General features: G+C 40.7%; 1 pseudogene; it reads right to left on the bottom strand.

Moving 5' to 3' along the window:
• Nucleotides 1–22,875: 22,875 nt before the first annotated feature.
• On the bottom strand, nt 22,876–23,027 carry LOC118616729 (annotated as a pseudogene).
• Nucleotides 23,028–26,102: the final 3,075 nt, after the last annotated feature.

Genomic DNA, 26,102 nt, shown 5'->3' with positions numbered 1-26,102 from the left:
TGGGGCCTTGTACAAACCCTTTCTTGCTGATTGCTACCCATCTCCCATCTATTGCCTCACCGACTGCATTAGGACATCACTCACCTGGTTGGTTTCTTGCATTACTCCGTATTATGAAAGGAAGATATGTTTCTGCTAAGATAAGTGGAGACACATTAAAATTAATGTCAGCTTTCTTTCTTTAAACCTCAATGTCCTATGCTGTGCTCAGTGGGAAGAGTATGGTAGCATTGATCATTGTCATTAGTTCTATTTTTATAACTGAAGTCTCATCAGCGAACCTAATATCCTGCAGATAGTAAGAAAGTGAGAGGCAATTAGCTGGTTTTCATCATTGTTCTTGTTTTTCAACCTCTGAGTCCTGACCTCTCATTATACAAAGCTGGTAAATAGCAGGAAATCTGTCTCTGGATAACAATTATGTATACCTATCATTTGGTTCGGCATCAGGGCCTCTCAGTTATACAAGGTCCCTTCCTAGCACTCTAGAGTCAGTTTAGATTATGGAAAATGTAAAGGCTTTGAGCTCAGATGCTCCATGTTTAGACCATGATGCTATGGATCCCACATTTTAGGCCTTGAATACAATTAATTTCTTACTCCTTAATTCTAGCTTCCTAATTGGTGAAACTGAAATAATAATGCCTACTTAAAGTTCTAAGAATAAAAATGAAATAAACATTTGTAATGCTAGGCCCATAGGTGTGATTGATACATTTTAATTATTAATGATACATTTTTGCATTTTTATTCATTCATTCAAAAAGTATGTATTAAAATGCTGTTATTTGTCAGGTGTGATTATTCTACTTTTTGAGGAGGAGTGTCTTTTTATCTTTGAATAACACAGTCTCTGCTCCACACACCTGTATCTTTACTAAATGTCTGTTAGTATGAATGTGCTACTGTTATTGTATATACTGTCTTAGATAACACTATAAATTGCAAACTTTTCCTAGTATTTTTTTTTTTCTGGAAATAGTTAGAAGGTATGGGATAATCATAGTTTACAGTGTAGCCAACTCAAGAGGTGTCTAAACATTCATGGAAGAGAGTAGTTCATTGTCTTACTCTATTCCTATATGACCTGGCAAATTCCATAACGCCATCTTGCTGTGACTCTGCTGCTTAAAGTTTTTCACCCATAAATTTAATTTATACATGCATTCATTAATTCATTACACTTATATGTTTTCTTTCATTGTATTCATATAGTCATGCATTTTTAAAGGAGTCCTTAGATACATAAGGATTTATGAGATAATTTCAAGGTAAAAATTATAAGCTATTTCTTAAAATGGATTATCTAAATACAAAATATTATTGTTCTCCGAACACATGCTCTTTTGTTCTCTCCTGAAGTGAATTAAATAATGTAAAGATATTTTACAAATGCATGCCAGAATGAACTGTTGAGCTATTGAAAGAAGAACTTCCATTAAGTATTAAATATATTTTAATATTTATGTCGGGATTGAAAAGCAAATATGTCCCCCATGAAATATTGGTGTAGGAAAAATTATGGGAGCCTCATACACATTTTGGAACAGTAATTACCATTTTGTTTAAAAAAATCATTCAATCATTATATTTCGCCTGTTACTACAACAGTAGCTCAATGAACTATATTCATGACATTTGACTTGAACCCTCAACACACAGACATGACATTATTTAATATTTCATAATTATATAAAATATGGGGAGTCTGAGAGATTACTTAAGAAGAGTTGAAGAGTTCTATAATCCCCACTGTCTTCTCAAATTGAGGGAAATAATTTGGGTCGTAGGCAAATCCCATACAAACTTATTATACTCATGGCTCCATCCCACAATATTGAGTGACTAGTATGTGACAGGCACTAAGTAGACATAATAGATGCATGAAAAAATAAGAGGGTTCTCATCTTCAAGTATCTCATTATATATATGGATATGAGCAGCAAATAAATAGGTAATTCCAATATTTTAAAATACATTCTGTGCTGGAGTAAATGTAAGTTATCAAAGGAACACGGAAAAGTTGCACAGATCCCAATACTATGCTATCTGACGAGGTTTTTCTTATTTTTAAAATGTGTTGGGATGACACTGGTTAGCAAAATCTGGCACGGTTGTTCCAAGGTAGGAACATTGAAGCACATTCTAAAGGAGGAAGAGAAAGAAGTTAAACTGTGAAGGTTGGTGTTTGGGGCCTATGGATGCTACAAGAGGCATGAAGTAGGCTATTCAATTATTTTTTTTCATTTCAAAAAGAATACTTTTAGAAACCTTGTAAAACCGAAATAAAGGGACCACGGTAGTGTGTAACTAGAAAAGTAACCAGTAGTTCTAGCAGACCCTCATTGTACGAGCTGTGACTTACGAAACAGAAGGAACCTCTTGCCATTAGTTTACGAATTATTCAAACAAAGCTCTTCGATTTTTTGTTTTGTTTTGTTTTTGGAGAGATGAATACATATATTTATTTACAAAGTATTTTTCTCACCCAGAAAAAAAATGAATATTAACTTGGCCTTTATCTTTGTTTCCTTAACACATAACTACATTCTATACAGCTTTATCTTTTAACATTTTACTATGAGAATTCTCTTTTTTAACATTTTAATTGGATTTATTGGGGTGACATTGGTGAATGAAATTATACAGGTTTCAGGTGTATAATTCTACATCATCTGTACGTTGCATCATCACCACCCCTGGTCAAGTCTCCTACGTCACCGTGTATCCTTCTAACCCTCTTCTACCTTTCCCTCTGGCGAACCCCATCCTGTTGTCTGTGTCTATGAGTTTGGTTTTTGTTTTTGCTTAATCCCTTCACCTTTTTCACCCAGAAGAAGCCCCATGTTACTAATTTTTGAGATCTGGACGTGTTATTGGTCAGGGTACCAGCAAGAAACAGATGGCACATTCAAATGAGGGTAACTCAAGGGAGTTTACTAAAGAGACTATTTACAAAGATGTGGTCAGGCCAACACCAGGGCTGTCTGCACTCCTGCAGGAGTGAGTAGGCAGAGTAATTGCAGATATTCTTAAAGAGAGTCCCGTGGAAACAGCCACCTGGAGAGATTCGACCTTTAGTTAAAGGCTGCAGCCAGGCCAAGGAGAAACCAAAGAGCTGGAAGAATAAATACCCCGAATGACCCCTCTCTCTCTTCTCAGTCATCAACCCAGGGGAAGGGAGCAAGGGATCCACAGAGGTCAGCCTCCGGGAGGCAGAGAGCAGGGCAATAGGAAAAGGTGATCTGGGGGTGGGGGTGGGGGTGGGGGGTGGGTAAGAAAGCTACCCAGCACCGTGTAATGCATGGGTCAGAAAGGGGACCGATTCACACGCATACTCTTAATTATTTTCTAACCTTTCATACCACACTGCTTATGAAATTCTTTACCAAAAAAAGTGTTATGTAGGAAATGCAATTATTAAAGAATTCTGTGTGTGTGTGTGTGTGTGTGTGTTGAAGGGTGTTCAATTATGCCTTTCTAAAATTCTTCTGAGTCCATATTACAGGCCTCTTAGTCTATCTATTAACCACCACCAGGGATGCCATTGGATGAGCTGAGTCAGTTTTAATCTCCTCTTCTGTAGGATTATCATGTTCTAGCAAAAACACTGTAGACCTCACCCAACACTAAAATTAACCACCAGGAAATGTTTTATAGCCCTATAAAACTGATCCAGCACAGCTAGCATTATTACTAGATATTATATATTCACAATCTATGTTTGAGGACTAAAGGCAGGCAGTTTGTGTGTGTGTGTGTTTAATCCTCACCTGAGAATATTTTTCCATTCATCTGAGATAGAGTGGGAGGGAGAGAAAGAGAGAGGGAGAGAGAGAGAAAAGGAAAGGGGGGAGGAGAGAGAGAGAAACATCAACATGAGAGGGACACATCGACTGGTTGCCTCCCTCGTGACCCTGACCAGGGCCAGGGATGAACCACAACCAAGGTACGTGCTCTTGACCAGAATCAAACTCATGACTCTTTGGTCCATGGGCCAATGCTCTAACTGCTGAGCCAAACTGGCCAGGGTGCCAGGCAGTTTTAATGGAGACATTCCATGGTTGAAGAATAATAGATGCCAAAAAAAAAAAAAAAATACTAGGACTAGAGCCAGGAACAATGTTCTATTGGATACCTCTAAGGTTCTAAATTTGATCTTCATCTAGTAATTCCTAGTTTAATTTCAAGGTACATAGTGCCAACCCCACATTAGATAGCCACTAATAGAGACCACAGACAAGTCAGATGCTCTCCCTTTGCTTCTAGGAAATACTAACCATAGGAAGTGACTTTGAAGGGATAGTCTGGCTATTGTAGTAGAAGGTGGCCAACATTTCTCCTTGTCCAGACTGAGGAATCAGTTCCTATCCAGATCATAAGCTGAGTTCCGTATGTTATCTCTGACATATAATAAATACAAAATAGACATTGTTTATTATTATTGTATAGCAGGTTTTACATTTGCCTCTCGTTATACATATACTGTTTGTCTTCTATTCTTATGTCTTTACCATATGTCTTCTTTCCACCGTGTAAAGTAAGTAAAGCTTGTCCTAGGGCACAGGGTTCTCTTTATTTTGTTGGGGAGTTTTTCAGGTTCCTGATCACTAAATTTTAATGTGGGAGCCCTGGCTGGTTTGGCTCAGCGGTTAGAGCGTCGGCCTGTGGTCCAGAGAGACCCGGGTTCGGTTCCCGCTAAGGGCACGTACCTCGGTTGCAGTTTGTCCCCGGCCCTGGTCGGTTGTGCGGGTGGCAGCCACTCGATGTGTCCCTTTCACATCGATGTTTCTCTCTCTCTCTCTCCCTCCTGCTCTATCTGAACAAAGAATGAAAAAGTGTCCTCAGGTGAGAATAAAAATAAATAAATAAATAAAAAATAAATAAATAAATAAATTTTAATGTGGGTGGGGGACTTCCCCCACAAGTAGTCAACCTGATTAAGACACCATCTACCCAGAGATAGCATCAGATTCCACAGGTGAAGGGCTCAGTCTTACAGGACTGCAACCCCCATCTCCTGCTCCCAGCTCAGATGTCAGTTTGCAAGCGCAGGCGGTTACTTGTGCTTCTGATCAATCCGCTATCAATCAGAGGTTCCCACGACTCTCTTCTTGGATTTGATTAATTTGCTTGAGCAGCTTACAGAACTCAGAGGAACATTTTACTTCCTTGAATACCAGTTTATTATAAAAGGATATAACTTATACAGGATTTATTATAAAAGGAGAACCAGACGGAAGAGATGCATGGGGAAGGTATGGCGAAAGGGCAGGGAGCTTCTGGGCCCCCTCCAGGTGCGCCACTCCCCCCAAATCTCCACATGTTCACTCACCCAGATGCTCTCCAAACCCTGCCCTTTTGGGTTTTGATGGAGCTTCATTACATTGCACCTTTGATTAAATCATTGGCCATTGGCAACTGAACCCAATCCCTAGAGCTCCTCCTCTCCCCAGAGTCTGGGGGTTTGGTAGGGACTGAAAGTTTCAACCCTCTAGTCACATGGTTGGCCCTCCTGGCCACCAGCTCCCATCCTCAGGTGCACTGCAAAAGTCATTTCATTAACACACACAGACAAAATATCCTTTACGGATCTCAAAGGCTGAAGGTCAATGTCATCATTCTGTACACCACATGATGTACCAGCATCATTTGCCTATGAGTTTAATGTTGCCCAACTGCAATTAAATCTAGCAGATGCTAAGATACATTATTGGAAAGCTATCACCTTCTTGTTTATGGGAAGACTTATGAAGAAGGTTCTCAGGATTGCCTTTAAAACTAACAAGATTAATTACATGAAATGAAGTGTAATTATCCTCCATTCACATTTTTTTAGTGTATTTCATTGTAGTAAATTTTTATTTTTATAGTGTTAGATGAAACTCAGGTTTAAAATAGTTCCTTTGGATTTTGACCAAGCATAGCCGGGTAGCGAATTAAAGATATATCTAACTTTACCAACAGGACTCGTCATTATTTTCTGAACAACTTGTCCTTCCCTCTCCTTCCTCTCCTTCTCCCTCAGCATCTTCCTGTCTTCTTCATTCAAAAGCAATTTACTTAAAAGCCAGAAGCCTTGCAGCAATGGCCTTCTTGGGATTCTGAAGATAGTATACTTCTCCTTATTTATTTAGCTCTGTGAAAATAACCGGAAATTACTTATACATCCAAGAAAGACTGAAATATCACAGTCTGTAGCCTGGTACAGTGTCACCATGAATGCAAAAATACTAGATAAGCTGTTGAGTTAAGTTTTATAACAAATGTCTTTGTTAAGTATTATATAGTGAATAAACTCTTTTTCATAGCAATCTCTTACTTCTTCTTCTTCTTCTTCTTCTTCTTCTTCTTCTTCTTCTTCTTCTTCTTCTTTTTAGGGTTTTCTATGTACAATATCATGTCATCTGCAATAATGACAGTTTCACTTCCTCCTTTCCATTTTGGGTCCCTTTTATTTTTCCTTCTTGTCTAATTGCTGTGGCTAAGACTTCCAGTACTAAGTTAAATAAGAGTGGGAAAAGAAGTTATCCCTGTCTTGTTCCTGTTCTTAAGGGAAATGTTTTTAATTTTTGCCCATTGAGTATGATGTGGGCTGTAGGTTTTTCATATATGGCCTTTATTATGTTGAGATACGATCCCTTGATTCCCACATTGCTGAGCGTTTTTTATCAGAAATGGGTTCTGGATTTTGTTGAATGCTTTCTCAGCATCTACTGATATGATCATGTGGTTTTTATCTTTGATTTTGTTTATGTGGCGTATCACATTTATTGATTTGCAAATATTGTACTGGCCTTGCATCCCTGGGATGAATTCCACTTGGTCATGGTGGATAATTATTTTGATGTATTGCTGGATCCGATTAACTAATATTTTGTTAAGGATTTTGGCATCTATGTTTATCAGGGATATTTGCCTGTAGTTTTCTTTCTTTGTAGTGTCTTTATGTGGTTTTGTAATTAGAATTATGCTGGCCTCATAAAATGAGTTTGGAAGTCTTTCTTCTTCTTAGATTTTTTTGGAATAGTTTGAGCAGAATGGGTGTTAAATCTTCTTTGAATGTTCTGTAGAATTCCCCCGTGAAGCCGGGCCGGGGCTTTTGTTTGCGGAGAGTTTCTTGATTACATCTTCAATTTCCTTAGTTGTTATCAGTGTGATCTCTTACTTTCAATAAATGCTTAAAGCCCTTTCTAGACAGTACTCTTGTGGCTAATTCTCTTTTCACAGAGCTCCCAAAGGAGGGTGGGCAATGCAGCATTTGCAATGTCTCCTATAAACCAAAAGCGTCCTTTCTCATGGCAAGACCCTAGAGTCTCAGGGAAACTGAGAAGCCTACATTTTTAAGATCATAATTCAGGCACGTTTGCCCCTCTGCGAGCAAGCCACGCCCTTCCCTCCCATATTCTTCTAGATAGCTTCTTATCTTTTGTTGATACATAAAGGTTACATTTTCTATATTCTTTTTTTTTTTTAAGTATTTATTTATTGAGTTTTGAGAGAGTGGAAGGGAGACGGAGAGAGAGATAGAAACATCCATGAGAGAGAACATCGATTGGTTGCCTCCTGCATGCCCCCCACTGGGGAATGGGTCCACAACCTGGGCATGTGTCCTGACAGGGAATTGAACTGGCCACCTCTTGGTGCAGGGGTCTATGCTCAACCTCTGAGCCACACCAGCTGGGCACATTTTCTCTATTCTTGAATTTAATATTTAGCTCTGAATGTTTTTAACTTTGTGGACTTTTTTAAAAATCTGCATTCAAATCTTCCTTTCAGGATAAATTTAATTATTATTAATATTCTTAATTATTATTTCATTAAGTATTTCTCCTCCTCTGTGTACTCTTTCCAACACTGCTCCCTACCCCAAATCAAGTAATCCTCATACACAGAAATGGAAACTCCTGTGTCTATTGATGTCTTTCAACTATTACATCACTTTATTCTTATCTTGTAGGCACTTGCAGATATTCTGTAAATATCTCAGTTTTGTCTTCTATACTTGCTTGACTTTATCTTCACGTGTAATTTAGTAATTATGTTACTCATCAAATGTAGTTTTCTAATTTTAGATTCCCCCACTTCAAATCTGCCTGCTTTAATTTCAAAGATTAGACATAATTTATAACCCCTTTTTGTTCTTGAACAAAATCATTTTCAGATCAAAGCGTTCCTCTGATTTGTCAGAATTTTTCCTTTCTGTGGCTTGTACTCAGTAATTTGCATAGACCCCATGCTTTCCTTCTGTAGTAAGAATCTGGCAGAAGTTCTGCTCAGCAATAGTGAACTCATTGTGGACACACAGTAGCTAGTGAAGCCCCAGGGAATAGGTTTTCTACTTGTTGCAGCATCTTCTTTGACAAAGCACTGCCATTTTATTCATTCAATCCATTCAGTCAATAAAAATTGCATATCTACTAGGGCCCAGACATGGGCAATGGAAATATAATGGAGAACCAGGTAGGCTGTTTTGTTTGGCTATGAGAGAGAGAGAGAGAGAGAGAGAGAGAGAGAGAGAGAGAGAGAGAGACAAATCCAAAGGAGCAGCACATTTCAAGGGAGCAATAATGCCATTAGTAGTAGCACTGAAAGTTCTCTGTCTGCCGGGCTGGCTCTGACAGTCTTTAAAAAGGCAAAGTGGAGCCACACTAGCCGGGCAATAAAGATAATTTTTAAAAATACTGATGAGTCATACAAGTAAGAGATGTCTCGGAACTTTTTTCCCATCAAAGGAAACTCTTGCCAAAATGCTAATACCCAATTTTCTAAATGTTCTCAGGAGCACATTGATTCAGAGGACTAACCTGCTCAGTACCAGTCCAGTGTGTCAGGTCAGTGGGTAGATGGGTTTTTGAGGTATGTTGTTCTCTTTTCCTTTTATTAGAGAAGACGGAAGAGGCGGGGGTGGGACTGATCACAGGCCCTCTGGTAATACGCAAGCTTCTCCGCACTGCATGCCCAGCAGGAGTTACAAATGGATGGGCTGATTGCTCCCGGAGTGGGGAGAATGGGGTACGCTTTCTTTGGAAGGTTCTACTTAGGAGAGCTGACCTTCCACTCCCTCAAGGAGCCGCAGGGAGCTCTTTGAAAGCCATAAAATTATCATCTTCGGGGCATCCGCATTGAGGGTTAAGTGGAACACACTGAGAGCTTTCTTTTATATATTTTTTAATTTAGTGTTTCTTTTTTATTTTATTTTAAAAAATTGTTTTTCCTGTTTTGCACTTTTTAAAAATGTTTTATGTTTTTTTTTTTTTTTCTCATTGGTGTTTCAATTTTATTTAGTGGTCTTTTGGGGTTTTTTGGTAATTTAATTGGGGGGGATATGCTAATGTGAATTTTTACTGTTTAATATAACACTTCCTAACATCTCCACATTCTAGCAAAACAAAACAGAACGAAAAAGGCAACGTGAGCCCTGGCCAGCGGTTAGAGCGTCGGCCTGTGGTCCAGAGAGACCCGGGTTCGGTTCCCGCTAAGGGCACGTACTTCGGTTGCAGTTTGTCCCCGGCCCTGGTTGGGTTGTGCGGGTGGCAGCCACTGGATGTGTCCCTTTCACATCGATGTTTCTCTCTCTCTCTCCCTCCCACTCTGTCTGAACAAAAAAATGGAAAAAAAAATGTCCTCTGGTGAGGATAAAAATTAAAAAAAGGCAAAGTGGAGGATACAAGAGCCCAGCCACCCTTTCTGCCCACGGAGTGGCTGTAGTTTTACTTTCTGCCAAAGTTGCTGTTGCTATGGTGACCCTTTATGATTGCTGTCTAGACCTAATCCTCCCAGGGTCTCTCCTGACACCAAAGCATATTAAAAGGTACAAGTGGGAGAAGACTTTATCAGTGATGGTACTGTGCCTTCAAGGGCCAAGTGAAAGAGATAGATTTCCTGTCTTCTAGAAACTGCTAACACAGCCCTGGCCGGTTTGGCTCAGCGGTTAGAGCGTCGGCTCGCAGACCGGAGAGTCTCTGGGTTCGGTTCCCACTAAGGGCATGTACCTCAGTTGCAGTTTGTCCCCATCCCCAGTTGGGGTCGTGTGGGTGGCAACCACTGGATGTGTCTCTCTAACATCGATGTTTCTCTCTTTCTCCCTCTCTCCCTCCTGCTCTATCTGAAGATAAAAGAAAAAAAAAAATGTCCTCAGGTGAGGATAAAAAAAAAAGTTTATAAAAAAGAAACTGCTAACACAAACCACCCCACAAGCTTTTGGGAAGTCACCTTAGCATTTATCAGCTAAACAAAATACCAGCAGCAAACACATTAGGGTCTTCGCAACTTCAGGGAAGAATTGTTTTATCTAGCCGCTAATAGAATGGAAAAAAATGTGTTTTTAAAGGAGGTAAGCCAACGACTACTACAAATTATATTGGTTGCTGTTAGAATTTCTGGTTCAAGTTTAACAAATATTTTCTGAGTGTTGACTATATCCTAGGCACTGCGCTAAATACTTTCATATTATTGACTTCCTTAACTGTTACAGAAATTGTGTAAAGTCACTGCAAATCTCTTCGTACCACAGTTAAGAAAACCAAGGCTCAGAAAAGATAAGACATTTTCCCACCATTCTAGAGAATCGGACCTAGGATTTGAGTGCAGTTCTGGTACAAACCCATTAAAGAGCCGAATTCACCAGAAGCCACAAGGATATTAAGCTCATGTAACTTTGTGGTGAATTGTATGTATACGCTACAGAATGCATTCATGAACCGATGAGATATTCTGAATTATCATTATCTCTGTTATCCTTCATGTTTTAGCAACGAGTTGTACTTTACGGGAAGTTGTCAAGTATACTGGCTTATTTAAGCACCAAAACTACTCAGTAAGAAAAGCAAGGCAAAGACGATGAATAATCCCATGTTACAGAGAGAGAAGCTCAAATTTTGAAAACTGAGGTGTTGGACCCTAAGTTTCCTCAAGTAGGTAGGCTCGGGGCTCTCTGTTGCACCTGTCATTCTGTATTTTATCGACTGCTCTCAATTTGTGTCTTATTTCTCATCATCTGTTAATGCCTGGTAACCTCCTCTGTCACCAGAGCTCAGAAACGTCTATGATGTGGCTTGGATGTGTCCAAATATAAAAATTGAGTGATATCACACATGGGGAAAGGGAGAAGGCTGCATGGGAAGCTGTGAAGTGACCCTCTTCAGGAGAACCAATGATAATTTCAGGGACAACATTAGTGTGTTCTAGACGGACAGAAAAAGGAACATGCAGTTTTTCATGATAGAGTAAGATTTCTCCCCATTCAGAAAGGATCCCAGTGGGATGAGAATGTCTCAGAAAGGACCCAGACAGTGTCACAGGCTCATCTTTTCTTCCAATTTGATTTCAGCCATGAAAAATGAAGCAAGGGAGAAGAATATATGTTGGGACCACACATTCTGTTGTTCATTGACTAAGTAGAAGAAAATCCATACTGATGTATGCAGAACCAGCCTGAGTCTGGAAATTTGACAGCCTTGGTCTTACCTAAGACCAAGAATCTTGATGTTAAAAGGACCTTCAAAAGTTATCCATTCCAACCCTGTAATAGCCCTAAGATATGAGGGTCCAGCTTCTGTATGAATCTCTCTGATGGGGAGAAATCCACTAAGCCCCGAGTAGGCTTACTACAGTGTTGAATAGCATTCATTCTTAGAAATTCATTTGTCCATAAATTGCATCCATGGTTCTCAGTTACCTCTGAAGTGTCTCATTGGACAAGTACAATCAAGTTTTACTCATTAAGAACTTTCAATATTTAGATATACTTATATCATCCTGGGTCTTTTCTTCTTCAAGCTAAATATTTATTACTGTATCAACTTTTTCTCATGACACAGAGTTCTGATTTCTTTAGAGCTAGGTCCTTTGCTCTCCCCCCTTTCACTTTGGTAACATGTTATTTAAAGTCCTACCTGTGGGTTTTGAAGATAGGAAAATGAGACCATCACTAAACAAACCCAAAAAGCAGAAGAAGGACTTTCGGGCAGATGTTAACTTGGTCAGCTCTAATGTGTAGGACTCATTTACCCAATGAACTTATTTATAAATCATGAAGTTTGCTCCAGTTACAGTCTATAATAATTTATCTAATTTGTCATTTTCTGTCTGTTTTAATGTTTCAGTCCCCAAAGAGAAATGCTTTGTATTCCATTCCTTTCTTTCTCTTTCACTCACTTCTTACTCACATTTATATCTTGTCTCTGAAGGGACCCTTTCTGACACGTGCTATTACTCTTAGATGATAATTTGGGAAAGTCAGCCCCCATTCCCAATAGGAAACTATTGGTGTGCTTTTCACACTTTGTACTGCAAGTCCTTGAATAAAGTTTTGTTCAAGTTGTTTTGTCATAAAGTTAATGAGATGCCATAGGAACTTCACTTTTATTTATATCGATTAGCGTATGGTAAAATTGGTTTCATTATATATTGTTTTGCTTCAAGTGGCAGAACACTGAGGACTTACTGTACTATGTCTCATTTTCTCCTTCTTTGTTCAGTGTCATTCACCATCATTGCTTGGCTTCTTATACTCAGGAATGAAATGTATTCTTATATTCAGGAATGGAGCAAATCCTTCATTCAGCCAGGACGCACTACCGATTATCTACTATGTACAGGCATTGCACTGGGCATTGGAAATCCATGGAGACACCTAATCAGAGACTTTAAGATCTGAATTTGTAATGAATACATCAAATTTAAAAAGCTGGTGTTGATTGTACATTTAGTATATGTCAACACTCTGTTAAGCATTTTCATGCCTTATTTAAATTCACCCTTGGAAAAATCTTCATGAATTTAATAGTGTTATCTTATTTTTACAGATGAAGGATCTGATGCTTCAAGTAGTTAGAGACTTGTCTTGATCTTACAGCTAGTATGCAGAGGGTTAATACACTAAATCTAAGATTATCCAAGGTCAAAACCCACTGACTCCTGACCAGAATGTAGTAAACATATTGCAGTATTTGGGAGATCATTTCAGCAGTCATTGTTACTTCTCCCTCTTAGCCTGGTCAGTTTTATTTTATTTTTTCAATTACTTGAGTCCTCTTAAGGCAAAAGCACATTTATTATAGGGAAATGTTGTTTATCCTGCCCCAGGGTGGCTGTCTAGTTCACTATGCACTTAACCAGCTGAGGACAGGGTATCTGTCAGTATTCCAGGCGGTCAGGAATCTCAGATTTGAAGTTGTTTGGAACAGATTTTGAATTTCATTGAATGAATAATGCACTACTTCACAAAGCATTCAAGATCGCGTCATGGGCACTCACCAGCACAATCCAATGGAACACAGCAGCAGTTTAAAAGACTCTATACAAAGTAGACACAAAACTACTGTGTTCCATCTCTAAAACTAACATGCTGGAGGAATTGATTTGGTAATTGCTGCCTTACCTGCTGAAGTATGAGGTGTTTGCACAAAGCAGCGCAATGCAGGGGATTGTCTTTTCAGGTGGGATCCTCTAAATGCAAGGTAATTGCAGGAATTGTGCAAATGGTTGGAAGGAAGTGTTCGAGGGGCATCCAAGAAACTGCTACAACCTTGGAAGGAAGCTCCAGGGGCTCAGCTCCAGGGAGTCCTTTAGAAAGAAGCTGTTGAGGAAACAATTAACTTCCTTTGGAAGAAAGAGAAAGCTTTACTGTCTAGTACTAGGAAACATGCCTGAGTTGAGCCTTAGGAGAGTCCATGGGTCAATCCCATTCATCTTTTAGACAGGCAGGAGTACTAGGGGACCTGCCTTCCTTGCTTATCTAATCTCCTCCCCAGGAATTTCGTTTTTTTCTTTTTTTTTTTAAAAATAGTACTAGTGTTAAAAGATTCATTTTCAAAAAGGGTAAAACCATGTAGATATTTAATAAACACATGTCAAAGCTTGTATTTAACTCATTAATTAAGGAGTAATATGTTCCTTTAGGTTCCCAAAGCAAAACCTAAAAGGAAGGTGACTACCCTGGGCCCTTGAGAGTGCTGGAATTAATGCACTTAAATAGATGCACCATTGGCAGAGCTGATCAGCCTCTGCAGGGGTTCCATCCACTGACTCTTCACAGGAAAAATTTACACTGTTATGGTCAAGAGTCTTTGCATAGGTTGTCAGCATCCCACAACAAACAGACCTGTGACGTGGTTCAAAAAGAATGAAAAGATGGATATGATCTGGAGAGTAGCACTAAACAGGACACTCAGTGATGTTTTTGGTTCCATTCAAAATCTTTCACAATGTTTCCCTGCATCAGATCAGAATTTTTAAAGCACCTACACCATTTGATTTAATCCAGACTTATTCAATATTATTTTTGTCATCTTCCTTTTTTAAGTACGGAAAGTGAGGCCAGAGAGGTGATTTGATCAACATGACACAGTTAATGACACAGCGGTGATTCTTAATGCAGGTGTGTCTTGAATTCCTACTCCTATTTTCCCTTACTCTACATCATATCACTTACCTAAATCTAATCTAGCCTTACCTAATAGAATCTAATTTTAAATGGAGTTTATCATTTTATGGAAATGTTCTTATGCACCTATAAGATGTTTTAGAGAAATGTGTTTAATTTGAGTTTGGCTTCTTCAGAAACATTTCAATTCTTTAGCATGAAAGATGAATGCATCTAGTATATTTTTTAGTTAACTTTACTAGAAGAATTGCATCAGTAAGGAAGGGGAAATTTCCTCTCTTTTCCCTCTTAGTTCTCATAGCTGGTCTAACAAATTGACATGAGACAGATGAACAGGAGAAAATAATCAAATTTTATTGCATGTGTAAGTAATGGGACTCTATAATATTATGAGGTCTGAGGACAAATTAGGCAGTTGAGGATTATATGCCATCTTGAGCTAAGGAGAAAGGGTAGGGGCTAGTGGTTTGGGACTGTAAAGGGGAAGGAGGTATTCGCATGAAGTTACAAAAGCAAATGTTTCATTGGACCACCATCAACAATGGACACGGAGAGGTCTTTGATCCTAGCCCTGCTGGTTCTTCCCTATCAACCTATTCGTATGAAAGCATAGTGATCTATAATGATAGCTTCCTTCCTGGAGCAGCTCTCTATCTATTCTTTTAGAAAGTTGAGGTAAGGTCATAGGTTCTCCCTGAGTCTTTTGTTTCTTAGAAATAACTAGCTTAAAATAATATCTTTTAAAAAGGCATATTTTGGGGTGGTAAACTCTGTTCTTCATCATATCCAAAGGCAGATTCATACACACACACACACACACACACACACACACACACGGGAGCAGGGGGGGGGGGGAGAGAACAAATTTCTTCCAAGAAACTGAATTAGCCTGGGCAGAATAAGTTCATTTAATGTTATCTTTCAGCCTGTCAAAGCAGGTGATAGGTAAAGAGAAAGACATATCGGATTTAGTCGCTAATATTTCAAAGGGTTCCTTGTGGTTATTCTCAAAATTTAGTTTGAAACCTATTTCCATACGGTTTGTTACTTCAAAAACGCAAGATCTACCCTCTCCTCAGACCCTTGGTGCTCCTTGAGCTGAGGATTCATCTGGAATACCTGCCTCTTGCCAAAGAGGCTTCGTAATAGCATACACATTGATGGAGGAAAAACAATTACACATTAATAAAAAGAAGCTTCTGGAAGCATGCCAACAGCATGAGGTGGCTGATAGTATATGATGCACTTTCTGTCCTCCATCAGAAAGGGAAAGACACCTAACGCTGAACCCTTTCTTCAGCCTACTTGAGCAGTATTCCAGAGTCCCAGGACTGTCCTTTTACTCTGGGACATGCTTTCCCCATCCATATATCCAATTAGCATGTTTATGTACATTTAAATAAGCAAATAAATACCTGTTATGGAACAAGTTAGAAGACATACAACAAGAGAGTGTATATTTATTCCACTTCAACAATGTAGAGATTTCCTCCAAATAAAGATACATATCTGTGCATTTTAGATGTGCAATAAATTAATTCATTTAACAAATATTTACCAAGCATTATTTGGTTAGTGCTGGCATGATCCCTATACTCAAAAATCCTACAGTCAAATGGAAGATATAGCCATATCTGGTACTTAACTGGAATTGCTCATTGGTTTAAAATATAGGGTTTAGCATTATGTAGGTATGATGAGACAACTGCTGTTGAAAATGGATAGTTTTCTGTATTCAAAGATCCCATAAGAATGGAAATGCCACCCTACAGTGGGCCACATAGGGAAGCGATGGGTGGGACAGGTCAGGAGCAGAGAGAGAAGGAAGGAACGTGGGCAGGATCCTTCATAGTGGTTTTCAGGGGAAGGAATGGGACAGGCAGAGAGACTGGGTTTAGGATTGGATAGTTTGAATAATTTTAGTGGGGTCTAGGGCACAGGGACTGTCCCTAGTCATCTGGTAGCTGGTCCTGAGGTAGCTGAGGCAAGTGGACAGTGTCCTAGAGTGTGAGAGTTTCGTAAAGAATGTGGTTGAGGATGTAGCTCTGGATGGTTGGTGTGCATTGGAAAAGCTCTTGGACAAGTGTTTTCTATCCCCGGGAACTGTCTAAGCCTGGGAGGGGCAGCCCCTGCAGTCAGCAAGGCCCTCGATGCCAAAACATCAGAATACAGAAAGTCAAAGACATGGTTAATACCCTCACATGTATTTTTTTTCTTTATGCGCAATACCAAAAATTGTTATTACTACAGGCAAAGATGATGATTCAAATAACCAGAGGAGAGAGAAAATGAGGAGTGATCTACTATCACTAATGAACAAAAAACAAAAAGTACAGACACCCTCCACTTCTTTCCAGCTTCTGAGATGAATAAGCTGGACCAGTTGAGTAAGCTGTGACCCCACAGGAAAAGTATCAAATAATAGCTATTCAGGGTTTGCTCATCAAGAGCCAGGCACTAGCTCAGTGCTTTGCATGTAGTTATTTTTATTTGATCCCTCCAGCAACTCTAACAGCATTAGAAGAGTTAGGCTTACACGGTTTAAACAATGTTCCCAAATTTACATGGCAATTTAAGCGGTAGAACTGGGATTTATGCTGAAATCTGATGGTGTCCAGAGCTGGATCTCCTCATTGTGACACACACAGACACACTTACTTATACACACATATATGTGTATGTATCCACACACCACTGAACCTTTTATTTGGGAGAAGAAGAAAGACTTTTAAACACATTCAAATTATATACAGTAAGACTTTAATTTTCTAGAATGCTTTAGAAATGGAGTGTGGGAATGAGATTCGAAGGGCATTGAAGAGATAACTATAAACGTCTTTTGAGAACTATGATTGAAAACCTTCACAAACCATATGGTCCTTATCATAATGAAATTCTTCCAAGGAATTTAATATTGTCTTTGATGATTAAATACCTGAACAAGCCTTACTGTTATCACTATGAACATGCATTGGAACTGGATCAGCCTGAAGAAGTACCAGGTGTGAACTTAAATGAACTGACTTTCCCTGATCATCAAGGAAATTGAAAAGTGATTTTTCTTATCACTTGCTCCTAAAAATGTCGTTAAGAGAAAAATAATTTATACATATATATTTAACTATATATGTCATAATTTGACATATAATATTATATAAAATATTATTTGAGTTATATATATATATATCTCAAAGGATATATCATCTATTATGAGCTGGACACTGAAAGGCAAAAAAAGAGTCATTGCCTCTCAGATTAAAGAGAACTGAGAGAAAGGCAACTAATTGGCAGTTTCCAAGAGCAAGGACTGTACTTGATGGAGCTCTATCTCTGGGTTCAAACCAATTTGGGTTTGAATTCAGGCTACAATTTCCTAGCGTCGTGAACTTGTTCCTACTCTGTGAGAGTGAAGACCTCTACCTCATGAATGTAAAACTCCTGGTACAGTGTTTAGTACATATGATGTAAGCATTCAAGAAGCCTGAGTTACTGGTGCTATCAGAGGATGAGGGGTTCCCTGAAGCTAAACATCAAACTTGCCTCCACCATCCTTCCTTGCCCCATTCCCAGTTGAACTTCTGCATCTCTGAGAACCAGCACCCTAGGAAAACAGTTCCTCACGTACAGTTCCTAGTACTTCTGAAACCTGTCTCACCCCATTAATGTCAAGGGGGAAAACAACTTCCAGCTGAGGAGAAGCACATAAAGCCGCAGGCTCAACAGGCAGGCGCTGTGGTTCTGAGACAGAAGGGTGCTGAGGCTGAAGGCAGCAAGCTGTAACTTAATGAGCGCTGGGAGAAAATGAGATCTTAATTGGTCTGCTCCTGCCAACCCAGGGGACTTGCATTCTCCAGTTCTTATCAGATGGTCCCTTGGCTCCAATTTTTTTGGAGGAAGAATCTTGTTTGTGATCACTTTCTCACAACAGGAAGGTTACTGCTCAAAATCTCAGTTTGGTGCAGATTTGGCTTTGTTCCCAGTTGTGAAGTAAGCAAAGTCCTTTAATTGTCTCAATGTCAGCTGATTGACTTCTGTCCTCCTCATGGATACCTGACCCCTTCCCATGCATTCTTTTCCTTCCACACTGTCCCTGCCCTGGAAACCTCTTAATTAATAACCAACTTAATTACATATCACTTAATAAACATAGGGGTAAGCCCATAGTTCTAATAGTCTGACAACATTTTCTTGTGAGAATTCAACTTTAGTAGCAACATCTAGCACAAGGTGTGATGATTTCTGGGGTTGTGGGTTCTCTACTCACTTGGCTATATTATGTTGTATTAAAAAATACATAGTGAATATCATGTTCTCCCCAAATGTATCTCCTTTCTGAAGACCTGCCCTGTAATGCCTGGAAAGAGTAACCTTATATAAGAATCTCCCCCATGCTCAGGCAATTCCTGATTGAAATAGGAATTTCACACTATAAGAAGGATGATGTTTTAAAATATATTATTTACATTTCTCTTTAACAATTGCCTGTAGTTGACACCCTCCCTGGGAGTCCAAGGCATTAAGCTATCACAGAGTAGGGTCAAGTTGATGGTAAGGAATTAAATTGTTATAACAATATTCACAATAATGAAGAGAGAAATAGTTAATATTTTGCTTCTGACATTAAGACAGAAAGATGGATAAAATCCTGAGTCTATGGTCTCTTAGGGACAGTGTTTCTGATCACATATGATAGTCATTCTAAAAAACATGATGATCTCCTCAGGCAACTGAAGATAGAAAAGACATCGTTGGTGGTGCCCACCATAGAGGGGTGGTTTTTGAGGAACACATGTAGGCTTTCCTAGAATTGGGGGAGTCAGAGGAAATAACTGAACATTCATAGCTTGAGGACAACATTCTCAAGGGCTGAGTCACCTGAAGACACATGCCATTTGCTCATATTGATACTACTTGCTCAAGGAGTTGGGGAACGGGAAATTCACAAATTGCTGATGAATGCACCACACAATTCTTTTTCCTTCTTATGTTTTATGTCTGTTTTGACCATCATATCCCCAGCACTAAAATTTTAACGCTTTTCAATGGTTTTAATTTTACTATGGTCCTCAAAAACTATAGCATTCTTAGAGCCGGTGTTTTATCTGAATCAGGCCAACTTCCCACAAACAAGGATGTCTTGTTTAAAGTACTGTATGTCCATCATTGCACCACACAGACTATCCTGGCTGTGCTAATATGGTTGCTTGTAGCTAGTTCTGTGCCCTCACTAACCAGGAGGTGAGGGCCCTGGAGAAACTATAGCCAGTGTACAGATGAACAGTAAGAAGCTGTATGTGCTCTACGCATTTGTGTTGATGGGCAAACACCTTGTTCTAGGGAGCCTCCTGTATGGAGCCCGTCTGAACTAAACAGATCCTCTTCTTTTTAAGTTTGGAAATGAGATACAGATTAGCTAATCAGGTGGCCGGGTGTACTGGGACACAAACCAAGAGCCTTGATTTGTGGAAAGGAGAACCTCTATAATCTCAGGGATTTTATTCCTAGTTGACTCCTATCTCCCTAGCATCTTCGGCTTCTCCCTTTCTATCTTTAGCTCTTATCCTAAATACTAAATTGAAAAAGAGGTTGTCCCTGACTCCTGAATATAAGAAGTAACCTAATAACTCATGATTATATAATCCTGTTTTAATTCTCGGATTGACACTCCCTTTTGTCTGAGATGTTCTGTGTGTTTATCTGGGGAGCATCTGTCTCTCCCCATTTCCTGGAACAGCAGCTCCATGAACAGAGACACCGTATTGCTCACCGTTTTGTGCTTGTGTCCGCCTGTAGATAACCAGTACTGCGGCTGGACTCGCCCTTGGGGTTTCTATTATGACTGCAAGATGTCTTTACCAATAACCACCATGAAACTTTGAAAACTAAAGGTGTATTACTTACGGGTCCTGGAAATTACACGGCACACCTCGGGCCATATAGCAAGAGAGAGGGTTGGGGGAAGAATTCGGGCCTGGGATTCTGCTTTTACTGGGGTCAAGGGTTGAATCTAGGGTTTTGTGGGCTCATGCTAAATGAATTTGAAACTTAAGAGTGGAAAACATTTTTTTAACTTACAAATTTTTTTCTTTATTAATTTTAGAAAGAGAGGAAGGAAGAGGGAGAGAAAGAGAAACAATGATGAGAGAGAACATCGATTGGCCACCTCCTGCACGCCCCCCTCTGGGGGTTCGGCCCACAACACGAGCATGTGCCCTGACCAGGAATTGAACTGGCGACCTCTTGGTGCCTGGGTTGACGCTCAACCACTGAGCCACACCATCCGGGCAAGAGTGGAAATTTAAAGCTTGGGGAAAAAAAAATAAGTGACCCAAATGGTTAGCTATGAAAACCAACCAAGATCTTTCAAACAGAGGAGCCTTGGGGAGCGGTGAGGGCGGGGAGATGGCTGGCCTGGCCCTTTAATTGCATGTGGCTGGCAACGTGTCTATCCAAGCCTTTTCGGAAGCGAATGCCACTTTGAAGTGGACGCCATCAAAGCTTAGCTCAGGCACTTGCGCTACAAAACCCAGGCAACCTGCCGGTCAGGGCTTACCTGCATCCCTGTACACCGGGGGCTCCCAAGTACACGTGCGTGTTTTTGGCACATAGTAGGTGCTCTAATAAATATTTGCTGAATGTATGAAAAATATTTTTGAAAGTATGAGCCAAACAATCATACAGCCTAAGGGAAGAAGACACGGGAAGAGCAGTCTGCTCTTTCTTCTTCTCCCCAAAGCCAACCTTGTGTAATTCTATTCCTTCAGATGTGCCTGTGTCCTCAGGTTGGTTTGGCTTCTGCTCCTTCCGATCAAATGAGGCCTGAACAAGCCCTCGTCTTTCCTAAGCCTCAGTTTCTTCATTTTTAGAGACGGAGTCTTTCATTTTATAAGGAGGGCAAGTGGACCCAGAGAGATTAAATCACATTTTTACATTTACAGATATTGTGTGGTGCCCGGCCAGTGTGGCTCAGTGGTTGAGCATCGACCCGTGCACCAAGAGGTCGTCGGTTCAATTCCCGGTCAGGGCACATGCCCAGGTTGTGGGCCCGATCCCCAGTGGGTGGCGTGCAGGAGGCGGCCAGTTGATGCTCTCTCTCATCGATGTTTCTATCTTTCTCTCTCTCTCCCTTCCTCTCTAAAAAAAATAAAATAAAGAATTTGTGTGGTTGTCTGACTCCACTCTGTGTTTGATTCACCTCCCCAAACTACCTTTTCCACATCTTCCCAGGCATTTCGACCTGCGGGGTGGGGAGGCGGCTTGTCCAGAGCCCTGCACCAGCGCGCTGCAAAGTCCCCGGACTCGGAGTTTAGCACATTTTTATATTACACTAGACCCTGCTGCCTCCCGTTCTTATTGAATTATAATGAGCCCTATCCTATTTTAATGAGTATGTTAATGTGTTAGTGTTGGTCTCAGCCTGACCTTATATATGTTTGTCTTTGACGCTCTGTTTCTATTTAAACTGCAAGATCTTGGGAGGAAGAAACGATGTCAATTTAACCACCCCACTGCCTGGTACTCCACAAACACTATTTGGTGACGATAATGATGATAGACTAGGCATAATAACATTCCCCTTTCCCTCCAGGGAACTGTGTGGTTGCTTTATTTTGCATTTGGAATTATGTTGTTGTTGCTCCAGAGATAGGTACTTCGAGTGTCCCCAAAGTCAGCAATGGGAAGCAGCATCTTCCATCAACAACTGTCCTCACCAGAACTCTGAATGTTCCCCAGATTTGCAGAGAGAAACAGAAGTGTGAAACCCAGACAGGGTGTGGAGTGGAGCTGTCGTTTTATATTTGTTTTCCGGGTCCCTGCTGAGCATGGCCAATGCAAATGGTAAATGCTGCGTTGCCCTTTCCGGAGAGCAGGTGGGCTGGAGGCTGGGGACCGAAAGAATGTAGGATACACAGGGGAGAGAACTAATGGAGGAGCATGGAAGCCGAGGAGGTGGTTGAATTGCCTTCTTCACTGCGCCGTCAGTTATGCCCGTGACATCTAGGAGGGCAAACGAGCGTACACCCTTAGCACGCGGAAGATGGTATTTTATTAGACACACGCACACACACGTGTGCAGAAGTATCACTTGCATGGCAAAGGGACTGGAGGAGGAATGAAATTCAGGCCTCACACCCTTGGTCAACCTGTATTTCACGCTCCTGTATAAACCAAGGGGAGGTGTCTTTTTCTAATTCATATGCACTCAGAGGCTGATAAATGCCTTTTTCTAGCTCCCACAGGCATTGTGTGGGGTGAGGGGGGGCAGCCTTGCACCCACAGCCCAGACAGCGGAAACACAGCGTCTACATTGTTTAGGTCTAGGCTGAGTTTGCTCGTATGGATATCAATGAGCCCCATCTCTCTCTAATCTCCTCTTTTTTCTTCAATCCCTTAATTTCCCTTGGACCCCTGAATTCTTGCAGAAGGGCAGAAGTCTGTCTAGAGTTTCCATAGAGTATGATGAAAGCCCTACAGATTTTTTTTTCAGGAGAGAGTGGGAACACAGTCCCCACTACCACAAATGCAGTTGAGTTTCCCACATTGGAGGAATTGTGGGGGTCAGCCCGTCCTGAGTGGATGGATAAGCCTCACCCTGGGAGACCCCATCGTGACCATGGCACCTCCGCCAGCTGAGTGTCCTACAGAGTTATCCAGGGGACTATATACAAGGCAAGTACAGCTATAATGTGTTTGCTTCTTAAACTTCATCTCATAGCATAATTTCTGTGTTTGTATGCTCACACATGTGTCCTGTATTCATCCCGACTTACGGACTGTATTGCCTGAGTGAGGACTTAAAAATCAAAGGATTAAAAAGAAGGATTAAGAAGAAAGAAAAATGAAGGATTATGAAGGTCAACCCTGTCCCATAGGAATGTCTCGGGGCATTAAAATGGATTAAGGAGATGTTGACAAAGGAACAGAATATCACCTCGCATTGGCACAGTTGACAAAGGCAACCCTGTGACAGAGGTAGTGCAGCTGTGCCTACCTCCATTTCACAAATGAGGGAAGTGGTGGTTTCCAGATGCTGTGTGACTTCCCCCGGCCACACAGCTGGTGAGTGGGAGCTGCTTCACTCGGAGCCCGGGCATGCTACGGCTGCATGTACCGTGGGCTCGAATTTCCTTTCCCCAATTACTCTGCAACTTTATACATGGCTTCTATTCACCAGGTGGTGCTGGGTGTGTGAGTGTGTGTGTGTGTGTGACGTATATACATAGGTACAAATACATATATGTATGTATTTTAAACTAGGAAATGCTGTCTGTTCTAAAAAATACCGTTGAATGCAGACTTGATGTTGTATCCTCTGAAATTTAAGTTCCTGTTGAGATCTTTCCGATGGCGTCCACTGCAGTCTCCATGGACTGTTGCCTAGGGCTGCATTCTCCAGGAATGTGTTGGGACAGGGGCACAGGTCTGGCACAGCAGCGAGGTCCTGTGCTCCGGCCGCTGTTACAGCTCCTGGGATGGCCACACCTCTCACCCTGGCTCCGTCCGAACTCTTCCTGGAACTTTTGCACAGCTATCCGTAAACACGGTGCCTGTTTCAGATGAGAACCCACGAGGATAACGGAGGTTTGTGACTATCTGTGGTCACATATGACATATGAAAAGTATGTACCTGAGAAGAAAGACAAGCAGAAAAAGCAGAGCTAAGAGACAAAGAAAGAGAACTGGGTGACACTGTTTGATCGAATTAATCCAGGTGTTGTCTAAAACTTGCCTCTGGGCTTTCGTTGAATGGGCACATGGATTTTCCTGTTGGTTTAAATGGCTCTGAGGTGGATGGCCATGATTTAAAGTGAAAAGACTCATGAGTTTCGAAGCAAAGACAGTGTCGACGACATTAAAAATGAACAGAAGCACAGGAATAGGAGTTCACATCTTCCAGTCTTCAAGTGACTGTGCAACAGACTGGAGGCAAGTGGTGATACTCTCTCTCAGTTGCCCACTGGCTTCCTGATGTTCCTGTCCTTGACTCTGCGGCCATGATTTACTTGTGTTTCTTTAGCTGATTTTCCTCCCTTGGGATATAGTATCTGCAGTGAGGGGCCCTAGTCACACCAGTGATTGAGTTAGTGTACACAGGACTGTGCCTGTCACAGAAAGTGTAATGGTGATCACATTAGCTCGCTTATCTCATGATTCAGAAGTGACTTCACAGGGTGGCCTTAGTGGAGACAAAGAAGTGGCTTGTGTGTGCCCTACACCTGGGACTCAGCCAGTCCCGCACAACTGGGGCGTATCTGCCCTTCAAATAAGGGGGGTATTCAGTCATTCGTTTCTAATTTCTTATGTGGCAGATTTTAACAGAACAAACTGTTCTCTCAGTTACAATAAAGTTTCTTCCAAGAGCTCAGAGACTAAGAATGCTATAGCTGCCTTTTACCATTATACCATAATTTAAAAAACCTCTCTTATTTGCAAAATATTTCCTATGCACGGGCACCAAGTGGCGATAGATGGGCATGTGGACATTTGATAATGCTGTGGTCTGTCTCTATGTGATTTACATGCCCAAAGAATCAACAGGCTTCCCAATATACTAAATTCACATCCAAAAGTCAAGTCTAACTCCTCTCTCATGGCTTTTCCAAGTGAATGTAAGATTATAAACATGCAGATTCTGTCTCTCACATGTGCTGGTTACACACACACACACAAAACTTTGTGTACGCAACCAGAATGTTTAAAGATATTAAATAGGAAAGAATGATTTTCAAATTGCTAAACAAATTCTTTCCACACAAATATGTAAGCAGGTACCAAAGTTGTACCTGAGTTATTGCTGAGAGAAACCCCAGAATGTAAGAGATGGTGTGGGAAGGACTTGAGAAGTTGGGGTGTTTATGGGGGCGGGACTGCTCAAATAGGCTCACTGTGTTAGAAAACAGTTGCTATCCTCCCAAACAGTAAACCAAAAAGCACACTATCAGCCCAGATCTGTGCAACTGTGAAAAACGAGTTGTGTACATTTGGAGAGTGGAGCATTGGGTGAGTTTGAGCCTGGAATTACGTTGGAGCTCAGTGGAAGGGCTTTAGGACTTGGGTTCTTTTCCTTGTGACTCTGGGCGGCAACTTCATCCTACTATATTCATGGGAAAAATTCCACGAACACCTGGTATTCCACAACCTGATATGTGTTCAATGCTAGTACAAATAATTACTTGTCTGAGTACTTCTGTTGAAAGTTCTTAGGAGAGAAATTTTTTACAACCACAATTAATGAAGACATATTTTGTACTCAAGCATTCTTTTTGTACTCATGGTATATGCTTATCAGTAAGAATACGAGAAAATTAAAGTTTGAGGATGTCCATGCTTAGGACCCTCAGAGACGATAAACCAGGAACACCTGAATGGTGGAATACATGCCTGAACCAGGAAGATGTTCTTTGAGAAAGGGGCAGCCTTTGAAGTCATCCACACGAGGAAAAGGGCCGGGTTTGGAAACAGGATCATCCGTAAGCACACGCCTTCCTAACCACCAAGACTCAGGTGGATGAGAAGTTATCAAGCACAGCTCCACTGAGGTTGAATAATTTATTCCACTGCCCACGGTTAAAGGCATCCCGGGGACCTACAGGACTCGATTCCTAATGAACTCTGAGAGTGCAGTATTTGTGACGGCAAAATGACGATTTACAATTTCAATTACAGTTAACCAGAGAGAAAGACTGTCGCAGCAGCAAATGAAATCAACTAG

Source organism: Molossus molossus, unplaced genomic scaffold (assembly GCF_014108415.1).
Source record: "Molossus molossus isolate mMolMol1 unplaced genomic scaffold, mMolMol1.p scaffold_m16_p_4, whole genome shotgun sequence".
Lineage (NCBI taxonomy): Eukaryota > Metazoa > Chordata > Mammalia > Chiroptera > Molossidae > Molossus > Molossus molossus.
This window is presented reverse-complemented; position numbering and strand designations above follow the sequence as displayed.